Raw genomic sequence first — 22,857 nt, forward strand, 5'->3', positions numbered from 1 at the left:
AGCCAAATAGAAAAAGGGCTCAGTGTTAACCAGAGGAATTTGTATTTTATCCTAGAGCCAGTAGAAAGGATGGACACTTCTTGAGGTAGAAAATGAGTATAACAGTCATATCACTCTGGCAACTGTATGCAGGATGGACTGGAGGGGAAAATGATGAGTCAAAGACCCTGATTCGAGGCTACTGCAATAGCTTAAGAATGAAAGAGGACTTGAGCTAGGGTGCTGACTAGTGTGTGGAAAGTAGACAGGTAGGAGACACGTTTTACAAATAGTATCAATAAGACTTGGCAAGTGTATGAGGGAAAGTGACAGAGGATACAGTAACTTTGAGACCATGAACCTGTTTTTACACCCTGAGATTGTATACCTAGAATGATGGTAGTGCCCTTAAAGAAGCAGAAAAGGGGACAGCTAGGTGGCGCAGTGGATAGAACACCAGCCTGTAGTCAGGACGACCTGAGTCAAATCCGGCCTCAGACACTTGACACTTACTAGCTATGTGACTAGCAAGTCACTTAACCCCCAATTGCCTCACCCAAAAAAAAGAAGCCAGCAGGAAAGTTTGCAGAAGGGTTTGGGTTTTTTCTGTTCTGTTTTTAAGGTGGAAATAATGAGTCCTATTGAGGGGCTATATGTTGAGTTTGAGATGTCTATGGGACATCCAGGATTAGAGCTGTCTAGCTGGTGACTGAGGGTTGAAGTTCAAGAAGGTCATTCTTACAATTATCCCTTCCACATCACAGAGGTTGGGAGCATAGTACCCCTGCAATCTGGAAAATCCATGTATAATTTTTTGGTCTTCCTTTTGTATCAAAGAAGAAGTCTAAATTTTTGTTCATTTTTCTTTTATGGGATATTTGCAATACTTTATTGTAAAATTTGGTCATATTTATATTAAAAGATAAAATGTTTAAATTATACAATATTATACATATATTTCATGATTTCTGAGTTGTTCTGTGTATTTGCTGGCCTTCTCATGTTATCGGCAGCTTCTGCAAAACTCAAAAAATTCCCAATTAATTTCTGGTGCCAACTTACCACCTATCAAAACCATGATGGAAACGTTGCAATGTGGAAGACATAACAGCATTTTTCAAACTGACCCCAAAGACAGTTGCACCAGTCTTATCTGTAGCTGGTTATTAAGAAGGTGCATCTATATTCAACTATTGTAGGGTGACAGTTTAAAAATTGGGTTCACACAGTAACAGCAACTTTGTGTGAGGATCATTGTGATAAACTTGGTTCTAAGCAGCACGATGATCCAGACAATTTCAAAGAACTCATGAAAGAAAATGTTCTCCACATCCAGAAAAAAGAACTGTGGATTCTGAATGCAGATTGAACCATACCATTTCTACTTTTTAGCTGTTTTTTTTTCTTTTTGGAGGTTTTTCCCTTGTGCTCTGATTCTTCTTTCACAATAGGACTTAATACAGAAATATGTTTAATGTGATTGTACATATATAACCTATATCAGATTGCTTTCTGTCTTGGAGAGGAGGGAGGGAAGGGAGTGTGGGAGAAAAATTTGGAACTCAAAATCCTATGAAAACAAATGTTGAAAACATGTAAGTGGGTTCAGAACCTTTCCAGGTCCCTTGATTCTTCCAGAATGATATTTTTGTCCCTTCTTTTTCAAATAGCCAATTCTAGTTTTTACAATTCTTCCTATATTCTTTTCTTTTATTCCACTGTCTTTTCACTTGAGAAATGATTCTTGAATTCCTAAATTACTCAAATCTCATCTGACAGTGATTTTTTTTCTTTTATATATGAAGCAATAGTTCTTCATCTCTAATCCGTTTCCCAAATAGCATATTATCTCATTTTTTTTAATTCAGGGAGAATTTGATTTCCTAAAACACCCCAAAATCACAAATAGCAACTAGACAATTATTTTCACTTTATTGAAAGCTGAGGGTGTGAAACAGTTGGGAAAATGCTGAATTTGCATTAAAAGGAGCCAGGTTCGAATCCTGACACTTCTCCAATCACATTATTAATTTGTGACCTTGTAACATTACTTCTTCGGGCTTCCATTTTTACATCCATAATACAAGTGATTGGAACTAGAACTCCACAGGTTCTTCTTAGCTCTATAATTATTCTTTCAAATATCAACACTTCCTTTAAATTACATTCTCCCTTAGGGCATTATAATAATGATTTGAATTAGAAAAATATTATCTATATGCAATTTTCAGGACTGCATTCATTACAAAGAGTGAAGGACACCTGTATTGAGCACATTTAAATACCTGTTCTACTATTTGTGAGCATTAATTGGACTGACCCTCATGAAGTTTAAAATAATATTTCTCTCTAGCTATTCTAATACATGCAACTTCTAATAAATGTTTCCTTCAAAAAAAATATGGGCAAGCTTTACTTAAGTCACAGATACCCCCAATATGCATTAAACACTGTTCCAAGACAGTCTTTCATTAATTGACTATATAACCAGGGCAGCTAGATGGCACAGTGGATAAAGCACCAGCCCTGGATTCAGGGGGATCTGAGTTCAAATCTGGCCTCAGACACTTACTAGTTGTGTGACCCTGGGCAAGTCACTTAACCCTCATTGCCCCACACACAAAAAATTGACTATATAATCCTAAGCAAACTGTTAAAAACTTCCTGGTCCTCAGTTTCCTCATCTGTAAAATCAGTCATTTTGGACTAGATGATTCCTAAGGTCCTTTCTAACTCTGACATTGAACTAAGCTATTTCTGGAACATTATCTGCCAGTCAATAAAGTGGTAAGGTTTCACGTTCAAGCAAGATGCTACATTGGAAATCACCAAATAGTATTTATTTGGTTTGTCATTCCTTTTGATGGCTATTTCTATTACCTGTAAATCAATCAATTTATCTATCTATAAATATAGAAATTTAAACTTTCTGTTTTCTTTCTTTTTTCTTTTTTTTTTCTCTATATACTCTTTATAGTGAGGAAGAAATAGAGCTATCTCACAAACACACACACACATACATACATACATTTGTAAAATGTGGTACCAAGAACAGAAAATGCAGATTTAATCTAATCAGAGAAGTATAAAGAAGTAATAAAGCAAAATATACATAATTAACCCATGTTAAGCTTTCAATCTACCTAATTCTGAGGTAAGTCCTGTATCACATGAACTGTGCTCCAGCCATACCTCCCCCTTCTATACTTATAAAGACTGAGGTTTTTTCATACTCAAATGTAGAATTTTAAATTTATACCTATTAAATCTCATCTTGTTAGATTCAGTCCTAAATTCTAAATCCCGAATCTGCCTTCCACTGTGTTAGCTATCCTCCCACCCATGTGTCATATTCACATGTTACAAATATAACAACTATACCTTTAGCCAAGTCATTGATGAAAATGTTGGGAGTGGGGGGAGTTGGGGAACAGGACCAAGGACAGGTCCCAGGAGTACTCCTCTAGAGGCTTTCCTTCACTCTGTCATCAAGCCATAAAAGATTCTTATTTTGGTCTAGTCAGTCAACCAGCTCTGAATCCAGCAAACTGTATTCTCACTTGACTCAGATTTCTCCATGTTGTTGAAAGGGCACCATAAGCAACCTCATTAAGTGCTTTACTGAAATCTAGGTATAAACATATCTACAGTGAATTTGTCTAAAAAAGGAATGAGATTAGTCCAGCATCCCTGTTTTAATAAAGTCACAATTGCTGCTTAGTAAATTCCACTTCTTTTCTAATGGTCTGAAACTATCTCTTCAATCACACATTCTAGGCTTTAGGCCCAAGAATCAAAAGGCAATTCACCAGTCCATAATTGAAGACTCCACATTTTCCTTTTAAAACAATCAGGACAATATTTGCCTGTTTCCATTCATGTGACACTGTTCCTATTCTCTATGATTTTTTTCAGAGATCATTGACTGTAGCTTAGAAGTCACACATATAGAAGGCAGCTAGGTAGCACAGGGATAAAGCACCAGCCCTGGATTCAGGAAAAACCTGAGTTCAAATCTGGCCTCAGACACTTGACCCTTACTAGCTGTGTGATCTTGGGCAAGTCACTTAACCCTCATTGCTCCGCAAAAAACAACAACAACAATAAGTCACACATTAATTTTCTAAGTACCCTCTTTCAAGTACCATCTTCTGCACAAAGTCTTTCTTGATGGCCTCAACTACTATGCCCTTCCTATTAAACTATCTGTTGAATTTAACTATTTTGTATATGTTTATATTTCTTAACTTTACATTTATACTGCATGTATTTTTATATGTATTTGTTGTCCCTCCATTCAAATGTAATCTCATTGAGAGTAGGGAGTGTAATTCTTTGAACATTTATCCACAATGCCTAGCACGGTGCCCTCACACATAACAGGTGCTTTAAAAATACTTCTTGATTAATGACTGGAATATTGTTTGTCCTCTCTGGACTGGTGAACTGAATGCATTGAAGGAAAACAAGCACTTTCTTACTATATCCTTATTTGCATTGGGTTTCTAGCTCATCTTCAGCATTTTTGCTCTGTCTTCAGAGGGAAAGAAAAAGTCCTACTTGGTAGGAAATCAAAAAGAAACAAAATAAAATTTAAATAAGTCTACTGTCTCCCTTTTGTTCATTATCATTAGTCCATTCTATCTATTCTTTGAGCTTTTTCTTATCTCCTACGTAGATTTTAAAACTCTTTTTTTGTTATCCTTATTATTCATTACTGTTCTCACCTCATTCTGGGCTTTAGCTCTCTTGACACTATTCTAATAGAAAGATACCACTCTTACCTACCCTGTCTTCCATCTTCCATATTTGTCCTCTTTAAAATCCAAATTATTCAGTAGCTTTCATATGAATCTACATTAGTTTCTTTATGTGGCTACCCCTCTTACTCTATATTTAAATCATTTTTGTTTATGTCTTCCAAATTTTGTTACTGAGAGTTTTGCATTTTTCTTGGCTGAATTCCCCTGTGGAATTTTAGTACATGAAATCCTACCTATCCTTTCCCTGAATACTTTAAAATCTGCTTTCCAAAAATCTAGAGTATATGTAAGACTACATCTACTTCCTTCTTCTCTATCATGAACTCCTTATTTATCAGAGTGAGGTTCAGAATAGAAGTTGCCTTATTTGCTTCTTCCACTTTTTAAAATTCATTTTATTTTATTTTTATTTTTTTGCAGGGCAATGAGGGTTAAGTGACTTACCCAGGGTCACACAGCTAGTAAGTGTCAAGTGTCTGAGGCTGGATTTGAACTCAGATCTTCCTGAATCCAGGGCTGGTGCTTTATCCACTGCACCACCTAGCTGTCCCTCTTCTTCCACTTTTGAAGAAATTTTCTGTTGCTCTGTTTTTTGATAAAATATGAATTACTCAGATATCCAGATAGTTGGTGTCACCCCAATTTGTATAACAAAAATCATACCCTTGTGCCACGTTTGTGATGTATTTCCTGAACTATTTTCACCTTCTGGCAGGATGGTCTATGGCATACTCATTTGAAAACATTGTTTCTGTTTCTCCCTCCACTGATCCTCATCAAAATCTCTATCATGCCCTCTGCCATTACCCCAGGTTTCAGCTTTCCTTACATGAGTTTACCTTCACCACTAATTAGAGAAATAAATACTAAAGCAACTCTGAGATTCCATCTCATACCCATAAGATTGACAAAACTGACAGAAAAGAAGATGGCAAATATTGGAGGAGGAAAACAGGTACATTAATGGACTCTTGGTAGAGCTGTAAATTGTCCTAGCCATTCTGGTTTTGTTTCTGTTTTTGTTTTTTTTTGCGCGGGGCAATGGGGGTTCAGTGAATTGCCCAGGCTCACACAGGTAGGAAGTGTCAAGTGTCTGAGGCCCGATTTGAACTCAGGTACTCCTGAATACAGGGCCAGTGCTTTATCCACTGCGCCACCTAGCTGCCCCTGTCCCAGCCATTCTGGAAAGCAACTTGGAATTATGTTCAAAAAAATTACTCAATTGTTCATATCTTTTGTCATAGTAATAATTTTGTTAGGCCTTTACTCCTGAGAGATCAAAGAGGAAAAGGACTCATATGTACAAAAACAGTTATAGGAGCTCTCTTTATAATGGCAAAGAACTAGAAACCAAAGAGGTGCCCATCAACTGCAGAATGGCTGGACAAAGTATGTAATATGAATGTAATGGGACGTCATCGTGCCATGAAAAATAACAAAATGGATGAAACCTGGTATGACTTGTATGAATTGTTGCAGAGAGAAGTGAGAACAACTAAAAAAACAACATATACAATAATAACAACATTGTGAATACAAACATCTTTGAAAGGTTCAAGAACTCTGATCAATGTATTGACCACTCATGATTCCAGAAAACCAGTATTGAAGAATGATGCCTACTTCCTACAAGACAGTTAATGGACTCAAGATGCAAATTGAAACATACATTTTATGTGGCAGTGTGCAAATTTATTTTGCTTGACTATACATCTTTCTTAGAAGGGTTTTGTTTTTCTTTTTTGTCATTTGGGGGAGAGGGAGATGTTGAGGAAAAAAGAAATAGTTAAGCAAAAAATATTAATAAAAATGTTAAGCCTGTCATCTATGAATTTATCTAAGTCATTCATAAATAAATATATATATAAATGTATACACACACCTCTGTGTGTGTCTTTGTGTGTGTGTGTGTGTGTGTGTGTGTGTGTGTGTGTGTGTAAAAGAACACAAGATCAGTTGAGAAATCAGGAACCCTGAAGGTTGGGAGGCAATTCAAACCAGAGCATTTGCTAATGGACAGCTTAGCACAGTGTAAATGGTTAATAGGGACTAGAAATCCAAAGCAAATAAGGATATGGTAAGAAAATACTTAACTTCCTTCAATGAGTTCAGTTCACTAGTCTTAGAAAAACTACATTCCAGTCAATCAATCTATCAACAACTTAACTGATTCATCTTTTATTACTGATCTCATGTCTACTAGTCATTTCACATTAAAGGGCCAAAAGTAAATGTAAAGGGTCTCTAAACACTATACAATATTGGCATTTTCAAGTAAACCCCACCTCTGAGAGGTATCCATGATGTCTACATTTATAAGACACTATGTCTCTTCCTCTCAACAAAAGCAAAAATGAAGGATCCTCCATTAGAGCTATATCTATTAACACCCTTCCAAGGTTCATGTGAACCAACAGTCCTAAAGGGAGAAACGTACTGCTAGGGATTTCAGAGTGCATCTGATCCAACTTTACAAATGAGGAAACTGAATCCCAGGGAAGTTAAGTGACTTGCCCAAGATCACACAGATAGCAAGTATCAGGGTCAAGTATTGAATTCAGGTCCTCTAACTCCAGAACCATTTTTTTTTACTTTGAATGCAAGTCCCTGGAACATAGTAGGCACCAAATAAATAATTGTTTCATGTTTTAAGTTACATAAATAGCATGGAAATAATTCTAATATTGACTAAAACCAGGTTAAACTGTACAACCAACTCCAATCCTTTAAGTAATAATTCTCTGTTTGCACAGTATTTTAATTGCCAACATTCTCTCACATCTTTCATCTCATTTGTTATTATTACTTTTAACAACAATATTTTACATTTGTAAAACACCCTGCTGTTCACCAGAAGCTGTTGCAAACATAAAAGCATGTACTGTTAGAGTTAGCAGAGACCAAAGAGATTATCTAGTCCTACCCCCTTATTTCACAATTTTGGACCCCAAGAGCCAGAGAAGGAAAATGAATGGTTCAAAGCCATGCAGCCAGTTACTAAGAAAGCTAAGATTAGAACTGTGCTTTTGACTCCCTATCCAGTGTCCATTCCATCACACCACACTACCCTTCCACTATACAATACCCTTGGTAATATGTAGAAGTATTGTTAGCCCATTTTACAGATAAGGGAACTAAAGCACCATGACCTGCCAAAAGTTACAGTTATTCAATGACATGTCCTCACAATGTTTTCTGAGAGGAACTCATAGGATGTTTAAAGATATGTAGGGCCCGAAACAGGAGCACTTGGCACTGGGGATAGTGTGGATATTATAGAGGAAAAAAGAGGAACACCAGAGGACAATTTCATAATTCTCCTGATGGCTAGCCCTGCTTAGAGTTATCTCACTGTGAACAACACAGCTTTGGTTCCCTAACTTCTGATTTTAAATTGGCAACCTTAACTCATTGTGTCTGTGTGTATGTGTGTATTGTGTATGTGTGTGTGTATGTGTCTGTGTGTGTCCTATGTGTCTGTGTGTAGGAGAGAAAAATATATGGGTCAATATAAGCAGACTTTTAAAAGCATACAATTTATCACTGTAATAATCATAATATATTTTACTTTACAGTCACCCATAACCAAAAGCCTCTGGGCACCTTAACAAAAATAGCTAAAAGAAAAAAGGAAATTATATTAAGCAAAGGAAATACGACTATAAAAACCTCAATAGCCACGGAACTAAATGAACAACATAAAATCTCCAAACAGCAAAACTACAATGAAACCAAAGGGAGAACAAAGATAAAAGCCTTTCGCAAGCTTTACCCTGAAGGATTCCACACTTCCAGATCACATCTGTTTAAAGCATCATAATTTATAGATATGACATCAAATCGTGAAGCAGCCACACTCAGCCTTTCCTGTGGAAACCCCCTTAAAAATAACCAGGTGATGGGTGTGGGGTCCAGAGCATGAAGCCCCAGGAGCAGAAGCTTTTTGGTTTTATGTTCAAAAACACATCCATGTGAATTTCTAAATCTCTGCATTGAAATACTGAAGAGTTCATTGTCTAGTAAGCAGAATTCATAAGGACAGCATCTTTTTTCCTGTGAGGATAAGATTTGGGGGAGTGGAGAAGTCATCCATCCCTGTTCATTTATGACACCTGTTTGCGAGTCAGTTTTGCACAGATCATTTCTCATGATTTTTTTTCATAAAAAGAAGACAATGAGGGGGCAGCTAGATGGCGCAGTGGATGGAGCACTGGCCTTGGAGTCAGGAGTACCTGAGTTCAAATCCGGCCTCAGACACTTAACACTTACTAGCTGTGTGACCCTGGGTAAGTCACTTAACCCCAATTGCCTCACTAAAAAAAAAAAAAAGAAGACAATGAGTTCCAAATGGACTGAAACAAGCATCCTTTTTCCCCTCCTACCCGCCCCCCAAAAAAACTCAAAATATCCAATTCTCAAAATAAATGTTTTATTGAGAGTATCCTTCCACTTCAGATGTTGCTCACATTTCCAAAATGGCGACTTTTGTTTGACTCACTGAGGCACAGTAAACATTTGTTTGGAAACAATTAGAGAGCCATATATGTAAGATACAACATGGAAAGGAGTGCTTTACATGTAGTATGAGTCCAATAAATGTTGATAGAGTAGAATATAAGGAGTACACAATATGCCCTCAAACTAGTTGCCTCTCACATTCTTCTTTCAAGTTTTCATACTAAATAGGACTTCTCAGGGGAGTTGGTGACTGCCTGGAAAAAACAGATATCCTAAAATCCATGGGATTAGGATAACCCAAATGTTTCTCAAAAGGATTTGGTTGGAAGAAATGTGCTGGAAGTAAGGAGGTAACTGTTTAAGTTGTGACTGAGAACACTTGTCTGTCTTCACAATACTTCCTGTAATGCCATAGAAAGAATCCCAGGGACTGGAATTTTCTTATCAGAGATTTGGAATCAAATTCCAATTTTGCATGAAGGGTTAAGTAAGGGAGAAAATAGAAAGGAAAGAGAGGGAAAGTACCTGCAGTAGGATAGCAAAGGAAAATAGAAGTACTATTCATTAGGTAGCAGTATCATGTTTTATTCAACTTATTTGGAATTATCTGAGCATTGTCTACTTTATTAAGTGGCTAAAATTATATTAGTTAATATTTATATAACATCTGCTATGTTCCAGGCACTGTGCTTAGCACTTTACAAATGTTATCTCATTAGATCCTCACAATTACCCTGGGAGGTGATCACTATTATTACCCCCATTTTACTGTTGAGGAAACTGAGGCAAACAGGTTGCCTCATCTTCTTGACTATAAGCCCAGCAGGTAACTGGTAAAGAAAATAGACCTTTCCTGATGACCCTCTAAGTTGTCTTTGACTGGAAAATTATTTCACCCTGTCCTTTTGTAGGTTCTGATGCTCCAGGAATTGTCTTATGGCATTATTTGAAGGTATTTGGAGGGGTCTTGGGGAGAGCTCAGGCAAGTCACTGCCTTTCCTCTGCGATCTTTGGCTCCCCCCCCCCCTGGGAATAGAGTGCCTGATTTGGGATCAGAAATACCTGACTTCAAATCTTACCTCATATAGTTGTTGTGAGGATCCAATGAGATGATAAAGGGAAGGTGTTTTGCAAACCTTAGAGTGTTTCATAAATGCAAGCCATTATTACTCTAATTAAACAGGATATTCAAAAAAGAGATTTATCATTTTCTTGAAAATGGGCCCATGAGTATTTAGCTTTGTAAAATTTAGCTGGGAAAGTTCTCACAAAGGTGAGAAAGGAGCCCAGGGTGTCAGTAGAAATAGTTCTCTTCCTAATAAATCCAAAATTCATCTGTTTAGTGCTGTTTTCATCCTGATGAAAATGAGAATCAGATTTCTTGATCCAGTTGCCAAGATACATGATATAATAACATTTTATGTTTCTGGCTCCAATTAATTGGGAGATGGATCATTATGGTCTCTGTTTTTTGAACCAATCATTCTTCTACCTTACTCATTTGAGGTTGAAGAGCCGCCATCTATGTTTTAACGTATTCCAGAAAATGAATCTTCTACAAATACTATAATTATATACCCAAAAGAACACAAAAAAGAAGAAAAATCTATCTCTCAAGACTTGCAATTGTCTGATGGGTGGAAACAGCTTTCCAAATTTCGTTATATAGTGAGATTTTACTAAATCCTACAGTAAATCTTTCAATTTGACCAATTCAACAGAAATCCAGAGTCTAATCTAGGAAATTAAAAGATTATTGGGAAATAAAGAGGGAAAATAATTTCTCACTTTCACTAAGATTATGACACTGTCATCATCCAGATCATAGGAAACATTACCAATTTACATGGACAGGAAGCCTAGAATGAATTTTCTTCATCTTTAAATGATCAGGAAGAGAACTTGAAAAAATAGACAGGGCATTAGGTCCCAGAATAGATATTCCAGTCTTTGTCTCTTTTTTTTTTTTTTTGCAACCCAGCTCCAAGTGATAACACCCTATTGGAAAAGGATAGTGAAAGAGTGAGTCAGTCAAGGAGCAAAGCAGGGTATCCTCCTTGGTTATAAATTCCCTTGCCTTACTCAATTATATTCAGTGTACAAGGTTTACATTCCCTTTAAAACAGAGCCCGGAAACAAATACATTTTGAAAAGATATTTGAATATTTACCTTTCTTGCTGATTCCCTAGTTTAAGAAAAAAGAATAGGCTCATTTGTCTAGATGTTCTTTGGTAAGGGTAACTAGCCATTGGTTGACTTCATTATTCAATCTAAAATTAACACTTAGGTTCTATTTAGAATACAGCAAATGTATGTGATTTAAATGGGGTTTTAGTCCAGTTCAAGTCCCCATTTTAAACACCAAGTTACTAGAAGGCTATTACTCAGTATTTAAATTGTATCCACCCCTTTCTTCTCCCAACATGTACAGGGACAATGGCCAGTTTGTTCCAGGAAGCTAGGTGGCACAGTGGATATAGGTATGAGTCTGGAGTCAGGAAGACAAGTTCAGCTATGGCTTCAGACTGGTTGTCCCTAGGCAGGTCACTTTACTTCTGTTTGCCTCCGTTTCATCATCTGTAAAATGGGGATAACACTAGCACCTACTTCCCAGGGTTATTTTACAGATCCAATGAGATATTTATTATAAAGCACTTAGCACAGTGCCTGGCACATAGTTCTATAGAAATGTTAGTTACTATTATTTATCCCAATGCCCAAGAAATCCTAAAAATGGAAGTTAGGCCAACTCAAAAGCCAACATAACCCAATAACCAGAGCATTGTTCTCTTGCCAAGTTGAAAAGAGGAGGAAGCAGGTTCTGATACTCTCCTGGAATATATTGTCACTGTTATAACCAGCCCACGTTCACCGAAGCTGCCAATTATTCCCCAGTCACCATTTTTTTCCTTGAGATTGATCTCCTGCTTGAGGCTCTTTCACACCCATGACTCTGAAGCTTCCCTAGTGGCATGTTGGCTAATTAAGAGCAAAATCCATCTCTTGATGAAATAATGCTGCCACAGAAAAGGATTTCTACATTTTTTTAAATTCTTAATCAGGCTGGAAGGAGCAGTATTCTAACACTTGTATTAAGCATAGGAAAAAGGTCTACAGCTAGCAATTAGCGATGATGAAAAGGACAGCGATTTAAAGCATGTTGCCGTGACATTTTTATCAAACTAAATGAGTTTGCTAGGCCCACCAGCTGCATATGCTTATTGTCATTTAGTGTTTGGACAGCAACACATCAGCCACTGAGTATCGGGAGGTGCCGAATTTAATAAGTCATTTTGACACTGGTGTGAAACGAGGAGATCAGCATTCTGAGGAATGTGTTCACACTCCGAACAGACAGGCAGACATTCTAAGCATGTGAGGTGACACCAATCAACAGGGGAAAAAATGATGAAAGCCAGGCTAGGGAACAGGCAACAGCGGCCTCGGCAGTAGTGGAGACACACCACTGTGAAGAAAGAAAAAGGGGAAAAAAGAAGGGAGAAAAATGAGCAGCCTACTGTCTCTTAGTTTAACTAGACTGTACGTCTAAAGAGGCAAAGACTTTTTGGTAACCCAGGAATGTGTATCACATTCTAGATGCTATAAATTTTCATTTATAATTTAAAGTCCTACACAGGTTCCCTTAAAAAAAAAAAACACTATTCATATCAGGGAAATCTTCAGGGTTTTTTCTGCCTCTGGATTTAAAACATAGCATGCCATCCAAAGAGACACAACAGCTCGCTGCTGGAAGACAGAACCTTAGGGCAGCCTTCCCTCCCAAGCACAATTGTTCTAATGCTGGGTTACTGAGAGAGGTGGAGAATGTCGGCATTTTCTCAGGTTTGTTATATTGGAGGGGTGGGTTGTTGCTATTTTCACCAGACCTTGTTTTAAAGAATGAAACGTGGGATGTCATTCTGATGCTCCCAAGAGCTATTTTTTCTAGGGGAATATGTGATACCCAATTTCCCGAGCATGTATCTGGCATCAGACTGAACATGCAAGAGTAACTATATTGCCAATTACCTCTTGGAAACACACAGGTATAATTTACAGTTTCCCTCCTCCCCCTCCAAAAGAAAAAAAAAAGGTAACTGAGTATAAGACTACCACTTCTGAAGTTTCTGATGCCATCTAGTGGAAATGGTAAATTTTATGAATTGCAAATGAAAGGAAAGCGCCCAAACTAGGATAAGTATCAATATACCACCTCATATTCAGAAACATACAAAAAAGCCAGATTTCAATCTCAAATGCATCTCAAAAAATTTGCTATGGTGCTTTCAGAAGATTAGACTATGGCTCAGAGGATATGATTTACTTGAGGCATCCTGTGGACCTCAAATGCTATAAGCAGAGCCAGCTTTAGCATCAACCCACTGCACGGGCACCCAATGGCCCCTTCTCCATCTCCATTCTTAGCCCACAGCTAGAAAGTAGACAAGCTTTCTTATGCTATTTTGCAAAACGATTGAATTCAATCAAACCTGAAAATGCTTTCAGGCATGAATTGTTCTCCTGGTTTAAAGCATATGACGTAGAAAAAAAATAAGTGTGTTTTTCTAGTATAATATAAGCCAGTGTGCCCTGAATCCTGAATGAGAAAGGTAACATTGAGTATTTTCTGCTTTATTAGATTGTAAGAGAGCAAGAACTATGCCATTTTTCATTTTATCCCTAGCAAATTGTATATAATATGCTTACTAAATTTTTAAATTGAATTGAATTCTATCCAAGAAGATGACCATACCAATGTTTAAAAAAGAATAAGCCATATTCCCATTTTTGCCTTTCTCAGCAAATGATAGAATGTTTAGCATTATGTCACCTGGCTCCCTTACACTACCACCAGATTGCCAATGCCTTCAGAAGCTCATATCTCAGCTGCTCTTTCATGAAATCATAATTATCTGAAGCAAGCATATTGTTACAGTAAATGATCTTTTTGATGTCTTTACATTGTAGCATTACTACCTTGAGCTAATCTAACATCTTTGTCAGAGGATCCCCAAGTATGTGTTTACATTAATTAATCCTTACAACCTCTCTGTTAAGTAGGTAGTCCACACATTCTAGTCTTCCTCTCTATAGACAGGGAAACAAAAAGGTGAAGAAGACTAACAAGTCACAAAGCGAGTTGGAAATGGAGCGGCAAATGGAATCCAAGTTGTCTGTTTCATTTTGGTGACTTCAGTACATAATACAGTTCATTAGCAGGAATGCCTTCTTAGAGTTAAAAGAAAGAAATAGAAAAGGTAAACACCATTACTACTTTCCAAAAGATTCAGTGTCAAAAATATCAAGTGGTCTTGGTTTCCTGATAGTAATTTAGACCTGCATTCTGGCTAGTGCCGCCCACATCAAGGAGATCTTCCCAAAGATATATAGAGAATGAAGATTAAAATAGCCCAAGACAAGTAGTTACATGGGCTAATCCACATAAAGGAGAAAACATAAAATTCTTCTTTAAAAACCAAACTCTGCTAAGTATTTAAAACTCTAGAGGAGATCCTGTTTCTATGGCACCTGCCATTATATAGACCAAGAAATTTATCTGGCAAAGCAAATGAACTAGAATTGAAAGGCTGTGAAAGGATGTCTGTTCTCTAGCTTCTCATCTTTGTGCATCGCTTACAAGATCTGTGGGAGACAGGGAACATGACCTAACTACATTGAAAGGTTTAGTAAGAGAGGAATTTTCTGGACAATTCTATATTCTGGCTCCTAGAATTTTAACACTGGTCACTGAAAAGCTCCAAAAAACACTTTGGGAGACACTGCCCCTTCAAAGTCTGAGGAAATGTGGCAGCACAATACTGTGGAACAAGCATTCGCTCTGGGGTCCGAGGGTGTGGGTTTAAATCCTACTCCTAATGCTTTTTACCTGTGTAACATTGGGCAGGACATTTAACATTTCTGAGTCGGTTTCCTCATCTGGGAAATGAGGTTAGATGGTATAATCACTGAAGCTTCTGTCCAGCTCTAGATCTCTGCATCTGTAGTCCTATTACATTTGCTTTCTAGCCTTAGGTCATCTGAGGCAATATTCAAATTCACCTGACCAGAGCCCCTACCTAAGTCTTGCAGGATAATGAGTAATAAGAAAAAATCTGCAAGTGAATCAGGAAAACAATTTATAAAATACCAACATAGTAAATAAAATTTAATAGACTCAAGACCTCTAGTCAATAGAATGACCAATGATTATTCCAGAGGTCTGGTGAGAAATTATAGTTTTTACTTCCTGATAGAGATAATGGATTCAAAATACAGAATGCAACATACATTTTTGGATATGGACTATGTGGACATTTGCTTTTGCTTGACTACAAATATTTGTTACAAGGGTTTTAATTTTTCTTTAAATGGGGGGAAGAGGAGAAAATTTACCATTTGTTAATTGAAAAATAAGAATTTTTTTTAAAAGCAGAACCAAGATGGCAGCAAGCATTCAGCAACCCAACTGAATTCTTCCAACATTCTCCTCCAAACAACTTTGAAATAATTCCTCAAATCAAATTTTGGAGTAGCAGAGCCAACCAAAAGGTCAGAGTAAGACCTTTTTCCAGCCTAAGGTCTACAGGAGAGGTTTGGGATGCTAGGGGTGGAATTCTGCCCAGAATACAACAGGAACACCAGCAATAGTCCTTGGAGGCAGTCACTACAGCAGCAACTTCTTGAGCTCTTAGCTCAGAGACAGTAAAGGGGTTAAACAATTGGTCAGAAAAAATTACAGGGGAACCTTTGTTGGCACTGAGTACAACTGGCACTGATTGGCAATTCTATGGCCCATAAGCACTTCTGGGTCACACTTCTAGGATGAAGAAGAGGGCTTGTGATTGGTCACAAGGGAGCAGGGGCCTTTATCACAGTACCACGGCCAAGGGTAGGGTTACTACTTGGACCTACAAGGAAGCACGGGTCAAAACCAGAGCACAGACCAGGAGAGCAGTGACCACACCTCTCCCTGAATCACACCACCTTGGAAGCACCAAAAACTTGCACACCCCCAGAATTAGCTCTGAAAACAGCAACATGAAAAAGTCAAAAGCTTGGCACAGTGCTTCCCCACCTCCAGGTGAGAAGAGCCCAACTTTAACATAAAGTTCAATGTCAAGAAGTAGGCTGGGAAAATGAACAAACAACAAAAAAAGAACTTGACCACTAAGAATACAGTGGAAGAGAAGACCAAGACATACACTGGGAAAAAGACAGAATGTAAAAACAGCTAAAATCAAAGACACCAAAAAATGATAATTTTATTCAAGCCCAACAAAATTCCTAACCAAGTTAAAGAGATAAGAGTGGTAGAGGAAAAATGGAGAAAAGAAATGAGTGATATAAGAAAATTATGAGAAGAGACTGCTTGGTAAAAAAAAAATGTATAAAAAATACTGAAGAAAATAACACCTTAAAAAACAAAATTGGCCTTAATATTGAAAAAGGCACAAAACATTTACTGATGAAAATAACTCCTTAAAAATAAGTAAAGGAGGTAAAAAAATTCACTGAAGAAAAGAACTCCTTAAAAATTAGAATTGGTTAAGTGGAAGCTAATGACTCCATGAGACATCAAAACATAATAAAACCAAGTCAAAAGAATGAAAAAATAGAAGAAAATGTGAACTATGTCATCAGAAACAACTCACCTGGACAAGAGATTGAGGACAGATAATTTAAGAATTATTAAATTACCTGAAAGCCATGATCAATAAAAGAGCCTAGATATCATATTTTGAGAAATAATCAAGGCAAACTCCCCCAATGTCTTGGATCCAAGGATATAATAAACATTGAAAGGATCCACCAATCACTTTTTTTTTTTTAGTGAGGCAATTGGGGCTAAGTGACTTGCCCAGGGTCACACAGCTAGTAAGTGTTAAGTGTCTGAGGCCGGATTTGAACTCAGGTACTCCTGACTCCAGGGCCGGTGCTCTATCCACTGCGCCATATAGCTGCCCCCACCAATCACTTCTTGAAAGAGATGCCAAAATGAAAACTCCCAGGAATATTAAAGCCAAATTCTAGAGCTCCTGGGTCAAGGAGAAAATATTTCAAGCAGCTAGAAAGAAACCATTCAAATATCATGGAGTCACAGTCAAGATCACACAAGATTTAGCCACTTCCACATTAAAGGAGCTGAAGAATAAGGGCTTAGAATATTACATTCTGGAAGACCAAGAATCTAAGATTACTGATTAAATAAAGTTTTAAAAAAAGACCAATGCTGATAAGAAAATTTAACATTCAAACAGAAGACTCAAGAGAAGCATTAAAAAGTAAACTTGAGGGGCAGCTAGGTGGCGCAGTGGATAGAGCACCGGCCCTGGAGTCAGGAGTACCTGAGTTCAAATCCGGCCTCAGACACTTAACACTTACTAGCTGTGTGACCCTGGGCAAATTGCTTAACCCCAATTGCCTCACTAAAAAAAAAAAAAAAAAAAAAAAAGTAAATTTGAAAGAGTTATTGTAAGAGACTCAATAAAGGTAAACTGTTTACATTCATAAAAAGGAAAATGACACATTTAAGTTTATTATTAGGACAGCTAGAAGGAGTCTACATAGACAAAAGACATGAATGTGTCAATTATATTGGGATTATTTCCAAAATAAAAAATGAAGTGGTGAGAAAGAGGGTCACTCTTAGAGAAGGGAAAAGAAAGGAGTAAAATGGGGAAAATTTTCTCACATAAAAGAGGCTTACAAGGAAGAGTTTTTATAGTAGAGGAGAGAAATGGGGGGGGGAGCAGTACTTGAACCTCTTATTACAATTAGTTCAAAGAGGAAAAAAATACACACATACACACACACACACACACACACATTCAGTTGATTATAGAAATCTATCTTACCCAATAGGAAAATAAGAGGGGAAGGAAATAAAAGATATGAGGTGGGGGTGATAAAAGGGAGGGCTGGTTAAGGGAAGCAGCAGTCAGAAGCAAAAATGACTTGAGGAGGTACACAATAAAAAGAGAGAAAAAGGATAAACAGAAGAAAATAAGATGGAGGGAAATAGTTAGTAATAATAAGTGTAAATGTGAATAGGATGAGCTTACCCATAAACAGAAGCAGATAGCAGAATGGATTAGAAACCAGAATCCAACAAGATGTTATTTAGAAGAGATATACTTGAAAAGAAATTTTATTTTGGAGGGCAATGAGGGTTAAGTGACTTGACCAGGGTCACACAGCTGGTGAGTGTCAAGTGTCTGAGGCTGGATTTGAACTCCAGTCCTCCTGAATCCAAGGCCAGTGCTTTATCCACTGTGCCACCTAGCTGCCCCAAAAGAGATGCACTTGAAAAAAGAAAGATGCACTTGGAGTTAAAATAAAAGGTTAGAGCAGAATCTATTCTGCTTCAGCTGGAGTTAGAAAAAAACAGGAGTAGCAATCATGATCTCAGAAAAAGCAAAAGTAAAAATAGATCTAATTAAAAGAGATAATTAGGAAGCTAAATTTTACTAAAAGGCACTATAGACAATAAAGTAATATCAATAATATTTATACCAAGTTTCTCTGATAAAGGCTTCATTTCTCAAATACATAGAGAACTGAGTCAAATTAATAAAAATAAGAGCCATTCCCCAATTGATAAATGTCAAAGGATGTGAACAGATAGTTTGCAGACTGAAACTGAAGTTTAAAAAGCAGAAAAAGCCATCTAGAGATTGTTGAAGTCCACAAACTTCTCCAAGCTGCAGGACTCTCTGAATCATTAACCCTTTGATAATAGCCCCGCCCCCCATTGCTATCCCTTATGATTTCAAGATATGATCTTGAATGACCCCCCCATCCTGCTACCACATTTCCTAGTGACCAACCCAGCCTGACATATCATATTTTTCCTGCCATTAATGACCTCTTTTTGTAACTGAGCCTGGTGACCTCAAGATTGTAATTCTTAACTAGCACCACCAGTCAACTGACCCACACACATGTAAGATGTGTAAAGATGGTCAGAGATGGACTCCCTTAGAGTCAGTGCATCCCTATGGCATGAGACACCCATTTTTAGTGTCTTGAGTAGATTCAAATTATTATCAGTTTTTTGGTCAGCATGTGTTTGCACAATACATCTTTTCAATTGATTTAAAACATGGCTATACCTATTGCCTCTGAATTTTCCCATGATCCAGTATCATTTTCCTCATGACATTTTAGATAATAAAAAGATGGAGAAGGGGAGGGCTGGGGAAGAGAGGGAGGGAGAGAGAGAGAGAGAGAGAGAGAGAGAGAGAGAGAGAGAGAGAGAGAGAGAGAGAGATATGACCATGTGTGAAATTATTTTTTAATTTAATTTTAATTTTTCAATGAATAAAAACATAGTTTCTTTTCCCTCCCAGCTTTCCACTACCACTAAGAAGACAGAAAAAACAAAACTCATAACTATTATAGTCAAACAAAAAAGAAATTCCTGTATTGGTCAATTCCAAAACATATAATTTATTTTGCATCCAGAGACCATCATCTCTCTGTCAGGAGGTAGGAAGCATGCTTAGGAATATTCACATATTCACAAGATTCTTCTGGATACCTATATCCTTGGAAATAAGGCACTTAAAAACAACATGGCAACTTTGGAACCCTTGGAAAAGCCCCCAAATAACTTCACAGGCTGGGATTATAACAAATGGTGCTCTTTCTCAGGCCTTTCTTTTCCTCAATAAGTCCTCTGGGTGGTCTGTCTGCCTCTCTCCCCCTCCCCACTTTTTTCTTCATTCCCTGTCTCCCTGCCTTTCTGTGTCCTCTCTGCCTCTATCTTTGTCTTTCCTCCTTTCTCTCTCTCTCTCTCTCTCTCTCTCTCTCTCTCTCTCTCTCTCTCTCTCTCTCTCTCTCTCTCTCTCCCTCCCTCCCTCCCTCTCCTTCTCCCTCTCCCTCTCCCTCTCCCTTCCTCTCTTCTTCTCTCCCCTTTCCTCTCTCTCCCAGCCCTCCCTTCCTCCATCCTTTTATTATCTAAAAAGCAAGGAAGAAAATGATACTGCCCTAAAAGATACTGAAGACTTTCTAAGTCATTCATTTTTGGAGTGATCTATTCTTTTTGCTAAATTCCTCCACCTGGCACCAATTTACTGCCCAGGGAGACAGCCCTGTACTAACCTCTTTACCTGAGCATTGGTGATCTGGCAAGGCCTACGGTCACATTCTCTGGAAAAAGAGGATTTCGTTATTATTTCCACTAGGGCAGCAAAATCCTGCCAATCATTCATTGCTCTTTGTTCTGTCCTCTAGATTCAAACAGAACAAGTCTACTTCCTTCCCACATGATAGCCTTTTCCACTATGGGTCAAACAACACCTATTTCTCCATCTGATCTCCATCTTACTATTGTTTCCCAGTCTTCTGTCTATCATAGAGATGTCAGACTACAGAAACAGCTAATAGACTCTGCCAAGTTTCTCAAATTTGGTGATATCATTTTGAACAAAAGTACAAGATTTTACATTTATCCCTCTTAAATTTTTGTTTGTTTGGTTGTTTTTGGTTGTTTTTGGTTTTTTAGTGAGGCAATTGGGGTTAAGCAACTTGCCCAGGGTCACACAGCTAGTAAGTGTTAAGTGTGTCTGAGGCCGGATTTGAACTCAGGTACTCCTTACTCTAGGGCCAGTGCTCTATCCACTGCACCACCTAGCTGCCCCTATCCCTCTTAAATTTAATATTATTATAGTCTTACCAGTGCTCTAGCCTATCAAGATATTGTTGGATCTTGAACATCATATAGTTTGTTAACTTCCCCTTTGTTTCATCTGGAATTTTGTTAAACATGCTATCTCTACCTTTATCCAAATCATCATAAAATTGTTGACCAAGTGAAGATCTGAGTATATGTCCCTTCAACAGCCCACCAGAAACTTCCTTCCAAATTGACATAGAGTTATTAATGGTTCTGGCCATTCAACCCCCAGTCCATCTAATTGTGCTATTGTCTAGTCCATATTACTCATTATTTCCCAGGAGAAAAAAGCAAAGATACTTTATCAAATGCTCTACTAAAATCTAAGCAAATTTAATCCATAGCATTCCACTGATCTACAAATAAAGAACTCTGTCAAAAAATAAGCCTGATATGACCTGTTCTTGATGAAGCCATGCTGGTTATTTGTTATCATCATTTCATTTTCAGATTATCCCTAACCATCTCTTTAATGATATGCTCTAGAGTTTTCCCAGAAATGGGAGTCAAGCCATTAGCCTATAATTTGCAGAATCCATTCTCTTCCAATTTTGAAACTGAAACATTTACCCTTAAAACAGGTACCCTCTAGTACCTCTCTGTTTTCCACAATCTTTCAAATATTACTAATAGTAATCATGTTCAGCTATCACATCTGCTGGTTCTTTCAGCCCCTTAGAATGTAGTTCATTGGAGCAAGATGTCTTAAATTCATCAAAGGCAGTTAAGTGCTCACTATCTTCTTACATATTTTGGATATCAGCTCAAATAGTAGTTTTTGTTCCCTTCTTTCTAGGCCAAAGTTCATTCTTCTTGGCAAAGGAAACAGATGAAAAATGAGGACTGAACAGCATTACTTTCTTTTCCGTTTTTATTATGGGTCCCAAGCAGCAGTCCTAGCCCTTCTTTGATTTCCTCTTTTCCCTACCAAAGTCTTTTTTGTCATTTTATATTCTTACCAGTCTTGATTCAATCCAGGATTTAGCACAACTAATACTCTTCTTATAAGATTGTGCCAAGCTTTTGTAGTCATATGCTATTATCTTCCCTTGCTTCCATCTTCTGTTCATACCCTTTTAAAATCTAGGTTGGTGTCTGAGTTCTCTATGCATCAGCATCAGTCTCTCCAGAGGCTGTATACAAGAACAACTCTCTCCTCCACCTTAAGACAACAAGAAATGTTCCAAATAAAGCAATAGAACTACTGTAACAAAAACAGGAGAAAACAAACAAACAAGAAACAAATAAACAATCAAAAAGAGGAGAAAGGGAACCAATCTTCCTATGCAATTCTTACAGAAAATAACAACAAATGGTTCTAATATCAGTTCACTACTCTGCTTTCTATATTCCAATAAATTTCAATATTCCCTGATCTGCCTACTGCTCTGGGCTCACCTTATTCAGTGTCATCTTTCATTGCCTCTTAGAATTTCCCTTCAGAAGCAATTGAGCAGATGGAAAGTTTTTTCATTCACCCAGTCCCAGTGATCTGGAGGGAAGCCTTGTATGGGGGCCAAAGCCCAGCAGTGCTACCTGGAATAGAAGGAAAGGAAAGGAATAAGCTTCTTTCAAGAAAACTGAGAAAAGGGTTAGATAAAAGTTCAACTCCTTTGCCTAACTCCCCCAGATAGGAAAAAATATGCATCAAATAAACTGAAAGGAAAAGCTAACAGAGAAGAAAGGAAAGTCATACATAAAAGGAAACCACCACAGGGGAAAAAAATATATCAGAAACTAAGGAAGTAGATAAAACACCGGCCCTGCATTCAGGAGGACCTGAGTTCAAATTTGGCCCCAGACACTTGACACTGGGCAAATCTCTTAACCCTCATTGCCCTGCAAAAACAAACCAAAAAAACAGAGGAAGCAAAAAATATTTCTTATATAATGAAGAAATAACTACAGCCAGTCAGTTAGTCATCAAGCATTTTTTTCAACATGTACTATGTGTCATAGGATAAGGGAATCTCAGAATA

The sequence above is a fragment of the Dromiciops gliroides genome, chromosome 2 (assembly GCF_019393635.1).
Source record: "Dromiciops gliroides isolate mDroGli1 chromosome 2, mDroGli1.pri, whole genome shotgun sequence".
NCBI lineage: Eukaryota > Metazoa > Chordata > Mammalia > Microbiotheria > Microbiotheriidae > Dromiciops > Dromiciops gliroides.